Source organism: Papio anubis, chromosome 3 (genome assembly GCF_008728515.1).
Source record: "Papio anubis isolate 15944 chromosome 3, Panubis1.0, whole genome shotgun sequence".
Lineage (NCBI taxonomy): Eukaryota > Metazoa > Chordata > Mammalia > Primates > Cercopithecidae > Papio > Papio anubis.
The window spans coordinates 106088293-106105588 of NC_044978.1; the positions used below are offsets into that span (position 1 = coordinate 106088293).

Below are 17296 nucleotides of genomic sequence, written 5' to 3' on the forward strand. Positions count from 1 at the left end.
TTTGTAAGAGTTACAATTCAAAGGAATACTTCTTACAAATTTTTCCTGCTAATCTGAATTTGGAAAGGACTGGATGGGAAAAAAATCTTACCTTCCTCTCTCAACCGGCCTCTGCAGATAGAGATCTAGGAAACTGACTCAGTAAGAGTTCTTTGCTGGCTTAGTCAGTGACAGCCCCAGAGTCGTTGAGTGCCCTAGCCAATGCAATCCCATCCTCATCACCAGAAACTGCAGTGAAGGAAAGCAATATTTTCATTCTACCTGTCTACATTCTTGGCTGGGACTCTGTAACCAAAGACATTAACAATAGAAAAATACACACATTTATTTAATTTAAGTTTTACATGACATGAGAGCCTTCCTAAGGAAATGAAGACCCCCCCCAAAAAGATTAAACCTGAGTATTTTTATGTGAGATTTGATGAAGTGTGCAAAGTTATGAACAAGTGTGATAGGGCAAAGTATGGGTTAAGCAAAGTAAACTGGGGGAAATTTAGCAAAGCCTATTCATTCTGATTCCTCTTGCCCTTCCATCTTTGGAGATAAAGATGCCACTGGGTATATGGAGGGCAGCTCTCATTTGAGATTCTTATGAAATGCTTCAGGAGAAAATCAGAGATACCTTCCTGCACTTGCTATTTGTCAATTTCTTAAAATATTCAATGTGTCAGAGCTCTGTATTATGGGGTAGTATGTTCTGAACCTCCTCACCTACTAAAACCCATGTTTTACTACCTTATATTACCATGTTTTAAAATATCATGTTTAAAATACCGTGTTTAAAAAATATCATGTTTTACATACCTTGTATATTGGAAATCTACTTCTAAGTTTTCCTCCTAGAGAAACTCTCATACTTGTGTGCAAAGACATGCATAAGGTGTTCATTACAGTGATGCTTAAAATAGCATAAAAGTCAATCATACTGAACTGTTCTTCAGTAAAAGAGACAGGGTGGAATAGGGAAGAAAGAAAAAGCACAGTTTGCTTGCATTTGTCCAGGTGGATAATGCCGAGCTGGAGCAGAAGATTTGAATCTGACAATCATCTGCACTGGCACCAGAGGTTTTTTAAGCCCTGGACAACATGAAACGTGGAGAAAAGCATTATGTGATCAGTTACTCCTTAGTAATATACTAAATCAAATATTGGTATATATGAAATAATGAATAAGAATTGATCTTATACTGGAATTTTCTTTTTCCTAATACCATTGTCTCATTCGGTCTCAAGCTGCAATAATATTGCAAAACAATCCAGATTATAACCTCCTAAAGCACCGACAACTTTTATTCTTATAACTCTTTCCATCAAATTATTACATCATTAGTAAAAGAAGTCCTCACTTTTCCAAAAAGTAAAATTTTATTCTGAAATTTTAATTGAGTGTGGCCTATAAGAATAACTGCCATGTGTTTCAGGTACTGTGCTTATTAAACAATTCTTGATAATGTAATTTCTTAAAAAATTATTTTTATACCACTGCAGGCAAGGAGAAAAACCCCTTTCCATTCTGACTTAGGTTCATTGGTGGGGCCCAGCAAATTAGACTGACAAAAGACAGATTAACAAGAGAAAAACAGTTTAGTAAGGAGTGCTTCATGGACGCACATGGGAGAATTCTGATGAGTAACTCAATGGGGTGATTGAAATTTAGGGTTATACAGCATCTAAACAAAAAACAACAGATTTTGTAGAGAAGTGGCAAAACAAAGGAAAAGAACTTTGAGCTTGTAAGGGCAGCAAATTGTGGGAAGGTAAATATATGGGGGAAACTAATGGAACATGAGAGCTACAGTAGTTCCCCCTTATCTGCAGTTTTGCTATCCGCAGTTTCAGTTACCTGTGGTCAACTGAGGTCTGCAAACAGGTGAGTAAACAACATCAGATCAAAAATATTCAGGAAATGGGCCGGGCATGGTGGTTTATGCTTGTAATCCCAGCACTTTGGGAGGCTGAGGCAGGTGAATCACCTAAGGTCAGGAATTCAAGACCAGCCTGCCCAACGCAGTGAAACCCTGTCTCTACTAAAAATACGAAAGAATTAGCAGGGCATGGTGGTGGGCACCTATAATCCCAGCTACTCAGGAGGCTGAGGAAGGAGAATCGTTTGAACCTGGGAGGCGGAGGTTGCAGTGAGCCAAGATCGCGCCATTGCACTCCAGCCTGGGCAAAAAGAGCAAAACTCGGTCTCAAAAAAAAAAAAAAAAAAATCAGGAAATGGAAACATAAAGTAAATAAATAAATAATATGATTTTTCTAGAAAAAACAATACAGTATAACAACTGCCTAAATTATATTTACATTGTATTAGGGATTATAAGTAATGCAGAAATGATTTAAACTGTTTTGGAGGATGTGTGTAGGTTATATGCAAATACTATGCCATTTTATATCAGGAACTTAAGCATCCACAGAAAAATCCCCGGGAAGATTTGGAACCAATGCCACGTGACTACAGAAAGATGACTGTACGGTACAATATATTTTGAGAGAAAGAGAGAGATACTGTATTCACATAATTTGTATTGCAGTATGTTATTATAATTGTTCTATTTTATTATAAATTACTGTTGTTAATCTCTTACTGTGCCTAATTTATAAATTAAACTTTGTTGTAGGTGTGTATGTATAGGGAAAAACCTGGTATATGTACTATTTGCTGCTATGGGTTGTTTCAGGCATCCACTAGGGGGCCTTGGGACATATTTCCCATGGGTAAGAGGAGACTACTGTAGTTAGTAACATTTATTATGTGGATTCTTCTGGTGCCATCTCCAGGCTGATAAATGTTTAAAGTTGTCTCTGGTGATTAACTTCTATTTTTCCTAATAGAGAGGAGAGAAGGGATACCTTTGTAAATTTATAGTCTGCTTAGAGCTTGCCTTGTATCTGCTTCCAATTGTCTTCAGTTCAAAATCATCAATATGCCAAGTGGCATATTTTGGGGCAGCATATTTTGCTACTTTTCATAACCTTCCCTGAATTTTCCCCCAAGTATGAATATATTGACTTGCCAGATGGTCTGGATTCCTATGACAGCATTTTTTTTTTTTAATTTTTATTTATTTATTTATTTTTAACTAAAAGCTTTCAGGAACATGGCAAAGTAGTTCAGTGGATGAACAAGACTATTGATTTAGCTGATCATGTTCTAGAGTTAAGAATTTGAAATACCATGACACAAATTCAAGTTCCTAGTTTTACAATCACGGAAAAGCTCAAATTTTCCTTCCTCCCTCCCTCCCTCCCTCCCTTCCTTTCTTCCTTCCTTCCTTCCTTCCTTTTCTTTTTTTGTGCGTGTGAGCCAGAGATTTATTTCCTCATTTCTTGCATTTGAAGTACTCTTCGATGACATCCTTGGCCTGAGACTCCTTGCCATAGTCCTTAACTACTACACAACTGCAGCCAACCACTTTATGGGGTTTCCCCTCTCTGCCAATTGTACAGAGGCCTACCCTTTCCTCTAGTTTCTTGTTGTCATCAACATTAATTAGGTTGATTTGGTGTTCAACACAAAGGGCCTCCACCAACTTGACATACATAGGCTCATCACAGTTGGATGCAAGCACACAAAGGTGGGCTTGGTGCTTGTCTAATCCTTTGGCAGCTTCGCGAATTCCACATGCTAGGCCATGGTGGATGAGGGCGGTCTTCAGCACCTCTTGTAAAGCAGTATTAATGGCCATTACACTTCCAGCAGCAACGCCTTCCTCGGCCATGGCGGTGGGTTACGGGTGAAGCCGAATCTTGAATGCACCTAAGCCTCCGCCTCTGCACGACTCAGTGGTGGCGGGCAAAAACGCCTCACGCGCCGAAAAGCTAAAATTTTCTAAACCTAACAGTGAACAAGAAGACTATTACATGTGAATGAAGGTAGGGGTTTTGAGTTCTTTTATTTTATTATTATTGCTTTTTTTTTTACTACTAAAACGAGATAACCAGAAAAGATTTATGAAAGTTTTAAACTGCAGGACAGAATTCACATAAGAAATTGAGTATCTGAAATAATCACCTAGTTGAATTAAATTATATGTTGGGGTCAGGGTCTGAAATCAACTATTAAATTTTAGTATAATCAAAATTATTTTTGAAACTTTTTCATTAGATCATAAAATATACTGAATTTTAAAAAATATATTCCTATGTGGTGTACAGATATTATTACATATTATTGTACAAAGTATGTAGTACATAATGAAAAGTATCTTTACAAAGTATCATTTTATAGTATTGTAATAACATAAAAGAACTACTTGAATTTATGTAAATTAAATGTATCTGTGATGCAATCCTCTGTATTAAGAAAAAAAAAATTCAGTTGCTATTTCTGTGTTGATAAATCTTTTCCATGAGAACTTTTTCCCAAAACAATGCATCAACAAGAGTCTTCTTGAATATATTGATTTATACTTTTCCATTAAAATTGTATGCAATTATTAGATCACTTACTACATGTGTCAACAGTGCGACTATTAAACATATATAATGATCTGAGAAATGTTCATTATGCATTTCTATTGCTTTTGAAAGCAGGTTAAAATGATTTGGAATTTAGATCTTTATTAATTTCCCTGCTTTTGTTTATGTTTGAAAATTTCTGGCCGGGCGCGGTGGTTCACGCCTGTAATCCCGCACTTTGGGAGGCTGAGGTGGCGGATCACGAGGTCAGGAGATTGAGACCATCCTGGCTAACACGGTGAAACCCCGTCTCTACTAAAAATACAATAAATTAGCCGGGTGTGGTTGTGGGCGCCTGTAGTCCCAGTCCCAGTTACTCGGGAGGCTGAGGCAGGAGAATGGCATGAACCCAGGAGGCAGAGCTTGCAGTGAGCCAAGATCACGCCACTGCACTCCAGCCTGGGCCACAGAGCATGAGACTCAGTCAAAAAAAAAAAAAAAAAAAAAAAGAAAAGAAAAGAAAAAAAATTTCTCTTAAAAAAAAAATTTTTTTAAATTACTCACTATATGCCTTTTTATTTTATGTAGTACATGTTTTTACTACATGTGATCCAAAGTTTTAATGGTACTTAATAAAAGTACCATTAAAATCTGAGTGTTTCAAATTTGAGCTCTTCTGCATTTTACCAAAATTTTTAGTGAATATATTCAGTCTTTGAAATTTTGAAATAAATTTCTGAAGATTAATAATTCACATGAACACAGGACTGATAGTTCACCTAGAATTCCATGAAGGAATGTAAAAAGTGCTAATTGTGTTCAGGAGAGTTATCCAGCTAGCTAATTGGCACCTGCTCGTCGTTAGGACACACAAATTCCCAGGAAAGTGCCAAAGTATTACTGTGAAAATAAAACTGCAAGAGAAGAGCCTTACTCTATTTCTAATATTTGTTTATTTATTTATTTATTTGCTAAGGAAGGGAAAAAAAAAGTAGTTCTTAAAAGTTTTGAGTATTGCTAGGGGATTTGCTTCTGTCTATTTATTAAATAGCCCTGAAACAGTATATAACACATTGAATCTACTCTCCTAGGGAAACATAGAATAACAGAGTGGGTTGGTCTTTCACTCCAGAGACTTAAGAAATAGTTCTAGTGTCATGTCAGATTGAGCATCTCTAACATGAAAATTAGAAATCTGAAATGCTCCAAAATCTAAAACTTTTTGAGTGTCAACATCCTCCCACAAAAGGAAAATTCCACACCTGACCTCATGTTATAGATTGCAGTCAAAATACTGTCAAAACTTTATTTCATGCACAAAATTGTTAAGAACATTGTATAAAATTACCTTCAGGCTGTATGTATAAGGTGTTGATGAAACATAAATGAATTCCATGCTTAGACTTGGGTCCCATTCCCAAGATATCTCAAATATGTATTTGCAACTATTCCAAACTCTGGAAAAATCTGAAATCCAAAATGCTTCTGGTCCCACACATTTCAGAGAAGGAATACTCAACCTTTATTTGATTAAGCGGTACTCTCTATTGACTTTCACATTTAAACAGTTCAAACAGACAGCTTTCACCAGTTGTTTGTAAGGACAAACGTTGAAAAACATGAAAAGAAAACCATGAAGTGTAAAAATGTCAACATTGAATTTGAATAAAAGAAGAGTCAACCATTCTAATCAGAGGTGAAACTTTAAAATTTTTGCTTTCAGCTTTCACAGTAAAACAGGTAAAAATTGCCTATCTACAACATTCTTTTTTTTTTTAAAAAAAATTTATACAACTATGGCCATTTTATGTTGTACTTACATTCCCTTGGAAGGAGTAGGTACGTATATTCATCAAACCTTGTTATTATAAATATTAACCATTAGTATTGACTATTAGCCTAATATTGAGTGAATGCTTTTGATGAGAGAAGCACTACTGACGGTCATTATCATAGTGTAATAATATTAAAAATCATTTGTAAGCTGGGCACGGTGACTCACGCCTGTAATCCCAGCACTTTGGGAGGCCAAGGCAGGTGGATCATCTGAGGTCAGGAGTTCAAGACCAGCCTGGCCAACATGGCGAAACCGCATCTCTATTAAAAATACAAAAATGAACCGGCCACGATGGTAGGCATCTGTAATCCCAGCTGCTTGGGAGGCTGAGTTAGGAGAACCGCTTGAACCCAGGAGATGGAGGTTGCAGTGAGCCAAGATCATGCCATTGCACTCATGCCTGGGTGACAGCGGGAGACTCTGTCTCAAAAAAAAAAAAAAAAAATCATTTGTAGAGGAAATATTACAGTGTTTTACTACAATGTTATGTAATTTTGTTTTAGTGATCAGTGAGTTTAAATTCTTTGATGAATTAGAGGTGTACTATCCATATTCATTTGTATAATCAAACTTAGGTGCATATAGATTACACTTAACTGAATTTTTTTTAAGGACTGTTACAAAGAAAAATTGTCAGGTCCTACCTTAGACTGAATCTGAAACCCTGGGGGGTGGAGACCAATAATCTACTTGTAACAAGCTGCTTAAATTTGAGAATTATCGCCTGTAATCCCAGCACTTTTGGAGGCTACTAAGTGAGTGGATCACCTGAGGTCAGGAGTTTGAGAACTCTGGCCAACATGGTGAAATCCCCTTCTCTATTAAAAATACAAAAATTAGGTGGGCATGGTGGCAGGCACCTGTAATCCCAGCTACTCGGGAGGCTGAGTCACGAGAATTGCTTGAACCCAGAGGTGGAGGTTACAGTGAGCCAAGATCGAGCACTGAGCCACCTAGCCCGGGTGTCGCGGTAAGACTCTGTCTCAAAAAAAAAAAAAAAAAAAAAAGATGATTATCATGTATTCCATAACTACTACTAGGTTAGTATAAGCTACAAAATATAATAAAAATATGTTAAATTGTTTTTTGTGTTTTAAATTTCTGTGACTATTTTTGTTGATTGCCTTTATATAGATGTTTATGTAGATGTTTCTGAATCTCCTAATGACTAATTAGATGTTTCTGAATTTCCTATCTAATGCAAGGAGGCTCTATAAATCACCCCGGGATCATGTTAAAATGCTAATTTTCTGTCTCTCCCACGTCTCATCAAATCAGAGCCCTAAGATGTGTTGATTCAGTATTTGTAGTAAGGCCCTGGGTCACTATTTTTTTTTATGGTGATTCTGGGTTTGGAAAAGAATCACTGTTCTCAACTTCCTAACATTGAATTGAGTTTATATCTTAGCATGAATAGGTGTACTAATCTATTAAGAAGCTGTGGAGCGGCCGGGCACGGTGGCTCACGCCTGTAATCCCAGCACTTTGGGAGGCTGAGGCGGGCGGATCACGAGGTCAGGAGATCCAGACTAACCTGGCTAACACAGTGAAACCCCGTCTCTACTAAAAATACAAAAAATTAGCCGGGCGTGGTGGCTGGCGGGCGCCTGTAGTCCCAGCTACTGGGGAGGCTGAGGCAGGAGAATGGCGTAAACCCGGGAGGCGGAGCTTGCAGTGAGCCGAGATCGTGCCACTGCACTCCAGCCTGGGCGACAGAGCGAGACTCCGTCTCAAAAAAAAAAGAAGTTGTGGAGCGATGTATATGCTGCCTCCCTCTCTAGACTTAGGCTGCTCAGGCAGTGAAGCACATCACTTTGTTTTGTTAAATGACCCTATTTTGTGTCCTCACAGAACTACTGCCTGTCTGGTTGACAGAGAAGAGCAGCCATCTGATACAGGATAGATATGTCCCTCACAGGTTTATCCTGGCCAAGCAGAATACTGTTTATCCTCACCTTGAATAGCTGGAATCAATTAACACAGTGAGAAGAGCAATGAGACTCGAGGCAGTCATGCAGTGTTTTGATCTGTTCATATGTTGGAGGGGGAAGAGGTGAAAAATGGACAAAAAGACAAATTAGACCTGTTAGTATAGGTTAAAGGAATTTAGAAAAGGAACCAGTAGGTTTCTATTCTCACCATGGGCAATACCTTGGATTTCCATATTTTAACCTAAGCAAAGGTTATGTTTCATACTCAAAAATAGGGAGCAGGTAGAGTTTCAATTTTTCATGTGTGTTTGTAATTTTCTCAGTGTACTAACTCATAGTCTATAACACATGATGGATTCCTTCTTCTGTCCATTCCCACTGATTTCCCTAAACATAGACAGATGAAGGGCTGTTTTGAAATGCTGTGAGACCAATCCCTCTTTCTGACTGTGTTAATTTATTCTGGCTCTGCAAGGCCAGTATGAATGGCACTCAGCTTTGCCAGCTGAGGTCTGAGTGAATGTAGGGAACCAGAGATCTTGCCCATCCTGAATCAGGCTGATGTGTTTGTTCCAGCCCCCTGTTGCTCTTACTTTTCTCTTAAAGACAGAAACATCTGTTGACTTTGGTCCAACTATGACTAAAAATTTAAAAGCATCTTTTCAAATCTGAGTCTGTTGAATTAAATATTCTAATATGGTTAAAAGGGACTCCAATAACATATCTTTTTAATTTCTAAAATTATGCATGAAATTGTTGTCTCTGCCGAGGCCCGGTGGCTCACGCCTGTAATCCCAGCGCTTTGGGAGGCTGAGGCAGGCAGATCACCTGAGGTCAGGAGTTCGAGATCAGCCTGACCAACATGGAGAAACCCCATCTCTACTAAAAATACAAAATTAGCCAGGCACAGTGGTGCATGCCTGTAATCCCAGCTACTCGGGAGGCTGAGGCAGGAGAATTGCTTGAACCTGGGAGGCAGAGATTGCCTTGAGCCAAGATTGTGCCATTGCACTCCAGCCTGGGGAACAAGAGCAAAACTCTGCCAAAAAAAAAAAAAAAAAAAAACCAAAAAAGGAAAAGGAAAAAACAAAGTGTTGTCTCACTTAATGAAATAACTATTTTTAAGAGAAACATTTCTTTATGTTTACCTCTCTCTTCACCTCTTTTCTGTATGCATCATTATAGTTTACTTCCAGAAATATTTGGTTTAGTGACTAAGGTGGGTAGTAGCTGGTTGTTTTGAAGATCTTTGTTGGGTTTTCATTAGTTCTTTTAATTTTATCCCGACTCTACCTCCAATTTAGAAATGAAAATACTATTGATTTTTGTTACTGATATTGATTTATTTATTCATACTCTACCCTATTTCTATTAGGATGTGTGGCAATTCTGATATTATTCCTGTTTAAAATAATACGAAATAGTAAAAGTGGTAAAATTAAAGTTTACACAAGCCTTGGGAAGTGTAAGCATTTCTAAACTATAAGAAAAAGTAAAGCTTAAAATATGAATCCGTTTCTTGTTTCACTAATAGCCATCATGATTACCTATATTTAGATTCTAAGTATACTGTCTCTGAGATAATTCAGAGGACTTTTAGGTGTCCTTAATTATTCTTAATGATAAGGTTATGTAATTTTACATATTTCACTCTTTTAGCAAATACTTATCGAATACTTAAATTTGTGCCCAACTCTGTGCTTCAGACCTTAAATGAATTACAGTGAATGTGTAATGGAATTGATCCCTTTAAATTACAAAGCAATTGTTTACGATTAAAATGGGCTGACTGTATTACTTGAAATGGGAAGACGAGGATGTAGTTACCATTTGGCAGAGTATTGATGAGTACTATAGACAGAGATGCAACATTGATTGCATCCTAAATATGTGAGCTCCCTGTTATTTTGATGTGCACAGCTTATTCTACATTCCTTTCTTTTTCCATTAATGAGAAGGAATAATATTCACTGATTCAGTCAGTAGCACTTGGCCATTATTTGCTGAGCTGTATAAACAATGAGCAGCTGCATCATTGTTTATATTACATGATTTTGTTTATTCATTTTAAAAATTTTATGACAGTACTGTAGCTTAGCAGCATTGCTTATGGTAATGAAGAAGTTAATTAGCAATATTGAACAAGACTTTAAGACATGAGTTTTAATAAGTAGTGCTAAAAATATGACAGTAGTCATCCACAGATAAACATAATAAACTTCAGATAAATGGGGAAAATGGTCAAATTATGAGAAAAAATATTTTAGAATGCTTTGGCTTTGTGGTTTCAAAAGAATAATACAGATAAATATACATTCACATACCAAGGACACTACTAATTTCACTGTTGTTTCTTTCCTCTTAACCTAAAACTACTAAATGGTAGAAAATGGAAGCTTACGTTAACAATAAATAAATAAATAAGCAGTAATCTTTTAATATTAAATTCATGCTGATAGAGAAAGAAGACGCTGCCAGTAAAGCAGTCAGACAGCTTACGAAGGATACTGGAATTATCTGAGCTTTCTAGCCCAGAAATATTGACAGACATAGTCTGAATGTGTCAGTCAGCTTCATTTTAGAGCCAAAGTCTTAATTCAAGCACTGGGAAATCCATAATTGGAAAGAATCCCATAGTCACTGCTGATATTTTTCTCTAATTATAAGTGACTTTGTTGTATCATAAGCTTCCTTAAGAACTCTTGATTTTGATAAGAAACGTATTCCCAGGCTCCACTGACTAGAACTGGCATTATCAGAAATTAATTTCTATTGACTAAGCATTAGAGTGTCATGCAGTAGTTGATATAGTGGTACAAAAACACTATTATCAGAGTATTTAAATGTGGCATCAATTTTGCCTGAGGGTCAAACAGAGGTTAAACTTGCATTTCTTCATATCAGTGGCTTAAAGGACTCTGTGACTCATTTTGGGATTCCATTATGATTGTCACAGATGGTGTTACTTTACGTTATCCTTTTGTCATGCCACCATCAGCAGTGTCTCTATATCTGAGCCAAGTACCTGGGTGATTTAGTATGTATTTAATTCCCATAGACCTTCAGAGATTATGAGTTTATTTTTAATGCAAAAGGGGTGTTTTCCCTCTCTCTATATATGGTATGTCCACAAATGAGTGGGCTGTGCCAATAGTTATTAAAGCCAGTAGAAGTTAGATTAGTGATAGGAAATATCTTGAAAAGAGATAGTTCTAGGAAATTGTATATAAAGCCTCTCAATGAAGGTTCTTTGCTGAATGAGTTCTGACCACATTCAAAATTATTTTATTTTATTTATTCAACATTTGATGAATATTTATGATATGTAAAATACTTTACTGAAAGCTGTGGGAGATAAAGTAAAAGCCTTGGTCCCATAGATGAGGAATTAATTATTTGATTATAGAGACAACAAACTTGAAGAATCAAGTTATGCCAAATAACAAAATTTCTTATTTTTGTAAAATTTATCAAGTTCATAATAATAAATCTTAAAATAATATACATCTTATTAAAGTTATGCATGATGTGGATTTATTTTTATTTAAACAAGATATTTAGTAAAATCTCATATGACACTCTTAGAAAATGAAGAAATGTAGACTACATTAGATTAGGTTGAATTATATGAAATTGCCAATATCTAACAGTTTTGATGTAAGAAAATGCAACTTTTATGACTTGACCTAATATAATGTATTGTTCTCACAAGTAGCTTGAATTACCCAGAGAGAGTAAAGCAATATGTTTGTTCATCAGAGTTAGCCTAGAAAGTAGTCTTATGAGAATGTTGACAAGATTTGTCCTTGACCCTCTCTTGTTCAATATTTTTCATCAATAACTTTGATGAAGATATAGAAGATATGGCAATTTGCATTGCTAGATGACAGATTATTTAGAAGGAATACCCTAATAGACCAGATGATAAAATCAAGAATCAAATGGTTTTGAACAGCCTGTGTCAAGGTTCTAAAATTAAAAGATGAAATCTAACACAGATAAATGTTAAGTCCTATGCTTAGGTTTTTTTTTTTTTTTATTTCCTTGTATATTATACAATTCCAAAATGTGAGACTCTGCTTGACATGTGAACAACAACAACAACAAAAACCCTTAATTCATATTCGGCCAGCAAATAGATATTAGTTGACTCACTTTTTTCCAGTCACTTTATAAGATGCTGAGGATGCAATGACTCAAACACATTCAATCCCTGTCCTCACAAGTTTACAGAATGTGGGGAACCACAGGTTCACTTTGTAACAACAGTTTGGGGTATGGGGTGTGAAAGATGAATGCAGTCTTCAGGTACATTAATAATAGTAATAATTATAATGACACCTAGAATCAAGGTGAACATTTTTATGCTATTCCCATTTGGTCAGACCGCTTCCTAAGAATTGGGTTCAGAACTCCTGGGTATCAGCTTTTAGGAAGAATGTCAAAATGTGAGACTTGGTTCACAGGAGGATGCTTATGTTGGTATGAATTCTGGGAACCATAATCCAATAGATGAAAGGTTGAAGGATGAGGGGTTTTAGCTAATGGCAATCAAGTCTAATTGCCTGGGTTCAATATGGCTCCACTACTTTCTAGCTATATAACATTGGGCAAGTTATTGAGCCTTTCTCAGCCTCAGTACTCTTATCAGAAAAAAGAGAAATTATATCAGTATCTATATCTCAAGTTTGTTAAGAAGAGTGAGTTAATATTTGTAAAGTATTTAAAACAATGAATGACATGTAAGTGACAAGTGAGTGCTAAATGTAAATAAATGAATAGATGGATAGATAGATCTATAAATTGATAGGTGGCTAGATAGGGGATAAATAAATAAGAGGGGTTAGGAAGGAGATTAAGAGAGAGACATGGAAGGTATTTTGAAATATCTGAAAAGAAGCTTTGGAAGAGAAAGTATCCATGCTTCATTCTTCCTAAAAGGAGCATGATCAAGTAGCCAGAAATCACTAGGTGAAAACAAATCCTTATTCTTTGATAAAATATACTCTCTTTTTATTTGGCCAGTTTTTATTCTGCAGTGCTCCAAATCTTGTTCATTTCTAAAGTGATGCAAAATTGGCAAAATTAACTTCAACAACTCTGCCTCTTCACATGATACCTTTCATGTAAAGTAGGTGGCACTGCTTTTAAGGTCTAAAATTTCAAAATATTGTTACCTTCTAACAGGGAAATAAAATATAATCTGATAATGATTGGAACCTGAGTAAATCCAGTGTTAAGGCATGGTTGCCTATTGGCTGATAATATAGCTGACTTAGAGGGGTAACTGCAAGTCTTCTTGTCTTGTTTCAGGAGCTCTTCTGCCACAGATTATCGGAATAAACCCATAGAATTTTCTTAGTCTCTCTCTCCTCCTTTAACCAAATAAAAGCTCATCAATGCAGTGCTATTTTTTAGCATTATCAGAGATTTATTCTGGCATCTAGGCATACTGCAGTGAGTTTATCCTTTTTATAGAACTTGATTATTCTTAATGGTTTTAGAGGAATATTTCTTGCTAAGATCAATTTAATGTAACATTTCCAAAGTAAAAACTTTGGTTAGGAAGAAACAGTGGAGCTTTTGGAATGATATTTTTAAAAATTACTTATTTGGGAGGTTGAGGCAGGAGAATCTCTTGAACCTGGGCCACAGAGGTTGCAGTGAGCCAAGATCATGCCACTGCACGCGGGCCGGGTGACAGAGCTATTGGCAGTGTAGTGTTATATAATTAGACAATAGATTTTTTTTTTATGTGCTTAGAAGACATATATCTAAGATAATTATATACACTAGGTGGATAATATGTACAACTTTATCTGCAGAATGTTACTTTCATGTTTCCACTGATACATACATTCTACATTCATGCTAATAGAAAGCCATTCAATGTTGGTTTTGGTGGTTGTCTTCAGAAAGGCTAATTTCTTCTTACTAGAAATGTATAAAGTTTGGAATGTGATTTGTAAGCAGCCAGTTTGTAGCATTTAGTCAATAGTTGTTACTCTTCTTCCTACAGTTTAAATATTCATTCATTCACTCACTCATTCTGCTTTGAATGAGGTTATTCGGCAAGCACTGTGAGGATGTAACATATGACTCTTGCCAAAAATGAACACCTTCCCACTGGGGACAGACTTTAAATGAAGAAACCAGATGGAGAAAGAATAAGAAGAACATTCATAAGATGAATGCTCATAAGATGATAAAATAATACTCAAAGGGGGAAAAGAGGAGATGCAAGATATTTGGCAAGGCACCCTTATCTTAGCTGCTATTGCCATTAGCCATCAGAGTATTACACTTCCCATAGTTTTTGTTTGTTTTTGTTTTTAAACAGATTTTCTGTCTGACTAGGACATCATATTGGAAAGCATAAGCAATGTGTTAAAAATTGTAGCTCTTATCCCATAGATGAGCTTATAAATCAGTAAGATTTTTATCTTAAATGAGATTTTGTTCCAAAAATATTCTAACATTTGCCCCTTGTGTTTTCACATATCTAGGCACACATGTAGGATAGGCTTATTAAGTATAAATAAAATAGGACGGGCGCGGTGGCTCAAGCCTGTAATCCCAGCACTTTGGGAGACCGAGACGGGTGGATCACGAGGTCAGGAGATTGAGACCATCCTGGCTAACAAGGCGAAACCCCGCCTCTACTAAAAAATTAAAAAAAACAAAAACAAACAAACAAAAAAACTAGCCAGGCGAGGTGGCGGGCGCCTGTAGTCCCAACTACTCCGGAGGCTGAGGCAGGAGAATGGCGTAAACCCGGGAGGTGGAGCTTGCAGTGAGCTGAGATCCGGCCACTGCACTCCAGCCTGGGCGACAGAGTGAGACTCCGTATCAAAAAAAAAAAAAAAAAAAAAAAAGTATAAATAAAATCAAATATTTTATATTGACAATTCTCATTTTATAGTGACAATACAAAATAGTTCTTTGTGAAGTCTTATGCTGATTACTTATGAGATTCTTCAGTATTAAAAAAGAGAAAAACATGTCATACTGCTAATACTGTGATGCTAAGACTGATGGCATTCATGAATACACAAAAGATAGATAAAAACTTGAAACAGAATTAATTAAAATACATTTGTTAGACATTTCTTAGTTTCCTGGGCAAGGTATACCTTGAGAGGTTGTTAGAAGCAAGGGGGAAAGGTAAAAGGATTCCTCTTATATCCTGTAAATGATAAAATTTGTGAATAACTCAGTAACATCACAATTGAAGGTAGCATTTTTCTCTAATTGATATGTCACATAGGATGAATTATTGTTTTTCACTAATTGCATATGCTATCCAGACATTATTGGACTTCCTGAAATTCTATAAAGATTTTCAACTTTCCTCACATTATCTTTCAAATATCCCAGCTTTTAGTAAATATTAAAAGTATAGTCATACTTCATTTTTAAAAAGCCTAGGCACATATATATAACAGTGATTTTGGAATGACTAATTTTTTGCTAGACAATATCTAGCACTGCATGCTTCGAAAATATTATTGTATGTTCTTTACAATTTTATACAGTAACAGCGTAAAGAGTGTTTTGGGGACTCCCATATTAGTTTATGCCAATGAAGGAAGAAAACCATCCAGTGGAATTTAATACCCAAAACAAATTCATTCAAAAGAATTCTGTTTTTCCAGTAGTTTATTAGTACTTGAAAGCTTGTCAGAACTATTTATAAAATATATTCTCTTCTTTATTTGTTTATGAATACCCAGCCTTATTTCCAAAATAGTGTTTTTCATTATTAAAAATTAAAATATTATTTTTATACAGTAGAATTCACTCATTTTAATACAGGGCACAGAAAATTATGACAGATTCATATAAATTCACTGTCACAATCAAGATATAGAATAATTTCATCACTCTAAAAAATCCAGAAAAGATTTAAGATATCTTACCTTGGCACATGAAACAGAACACATAAATTAAAACTGGAAAATAATTTAGAAAAAAAGGATAGAAAAAAATGAAATGAAGAAAGTAATAAGGCTAAAAATGCTACTGCAAAACTGATAGCTGTCCACAACATATATATACATATATATATATATGTGTATGCCACGTTTTCTTTATTCACTTGTTGATTGATGGGCATTTAGGCTGGTTCCCTATTTTTGCAATTGAGAATTGTGCTGCTATAACCGTTAGAGCAATTCATCAAAGAACAACCCTTCCCCAAGAAAGGAGAAAACAACAGAACAACAGCTAACCCCACCGCCTGTAACATCCTGGCTACCAGAGATCCTGAGTCTATCCATGTGACAACTTTACTGCAAGCACTACCAGCGTTAGTGAAAACCAGTGCAGCAATCAAAACTACGACCAAAGTCCCACCTCACTCCCCTGCTACCTCTACTGGAACAGGTGCAGGTATTCACACCTGAGAGAACTGAAGACAGATCACATCACATGACTCTTTGCAGACACTCTCCAATATAGGCCCAGAGCCCGGTAGCTACACTGGGTGACTAGACACAGAAGAGCAATAACAATCCATGCAGTCTGGCTCTCAGGAAGCCCCATCCCTAGTGGAAGGAGGAGAGCACCACATCAAGGGATCACCGTGTGGGACAAAATAATCTGAACAGCAGCCCTTGAACCCCAGATCTTTCCTTTGACATAGTCTACCCGAATGAGAAAGAACCCAGAAAAGCAATTCTGGTAATATAACAAAACAAGGTTCTTTAACACCCCCAAAAGATCAAACTAGCTCACCAGCAATGCATCCAAACCAAGAAGAAATCTCTGAATTGCCAGAAAAGAATTTAGGAGGTTGATTTTTAAGCTACTCAAAATACAAGACCATGTTAATGTAGACTGAGAGTGTATTAAAGTTTAAGAATCTATGTACATCCATAGATTTATGAGTTTACAATTAAGAAAACTAATTAGTGCTTTTTCCAAAATAAGATTTCAAGATATGGGCAATTGATTTCCAATAATGCCATAGTAAAAATAACCTATTTGTTTTAAAGCCAATTATGGAATTTTAAATAAAGATTTAAATCTTAAAGTCTAGTTATGGAATCTTAAATCAAGTCTCAGTTCTTCACTTTTAAAATGAGAGAATAAGAAACATTTTAATCAAATTTAACAAAGGAGTCAT

At 36.0% G+C, this 17296-nt stretch overlaps 1 protein-coding gene and 1 pseudogene across 30 annotated transcripts in view; one reads left to right on the forward strand and one right to left on the reverse strand.

Moving 5' to 3' along the window:
- The window catches only part of ADGRL3 (adhesion G protein-coupled receptor L3), an 864507-nt gene that overhangs the window by 555349 nt on the left and 291862 nt on the right, over positions 1-17296 (forward strand). The gene's annotated exons all lie outside the window — the stretch shown is intronic.
- Positions 3302-3722, reverse strand: LOC103884432 (annotated as a pseudogene).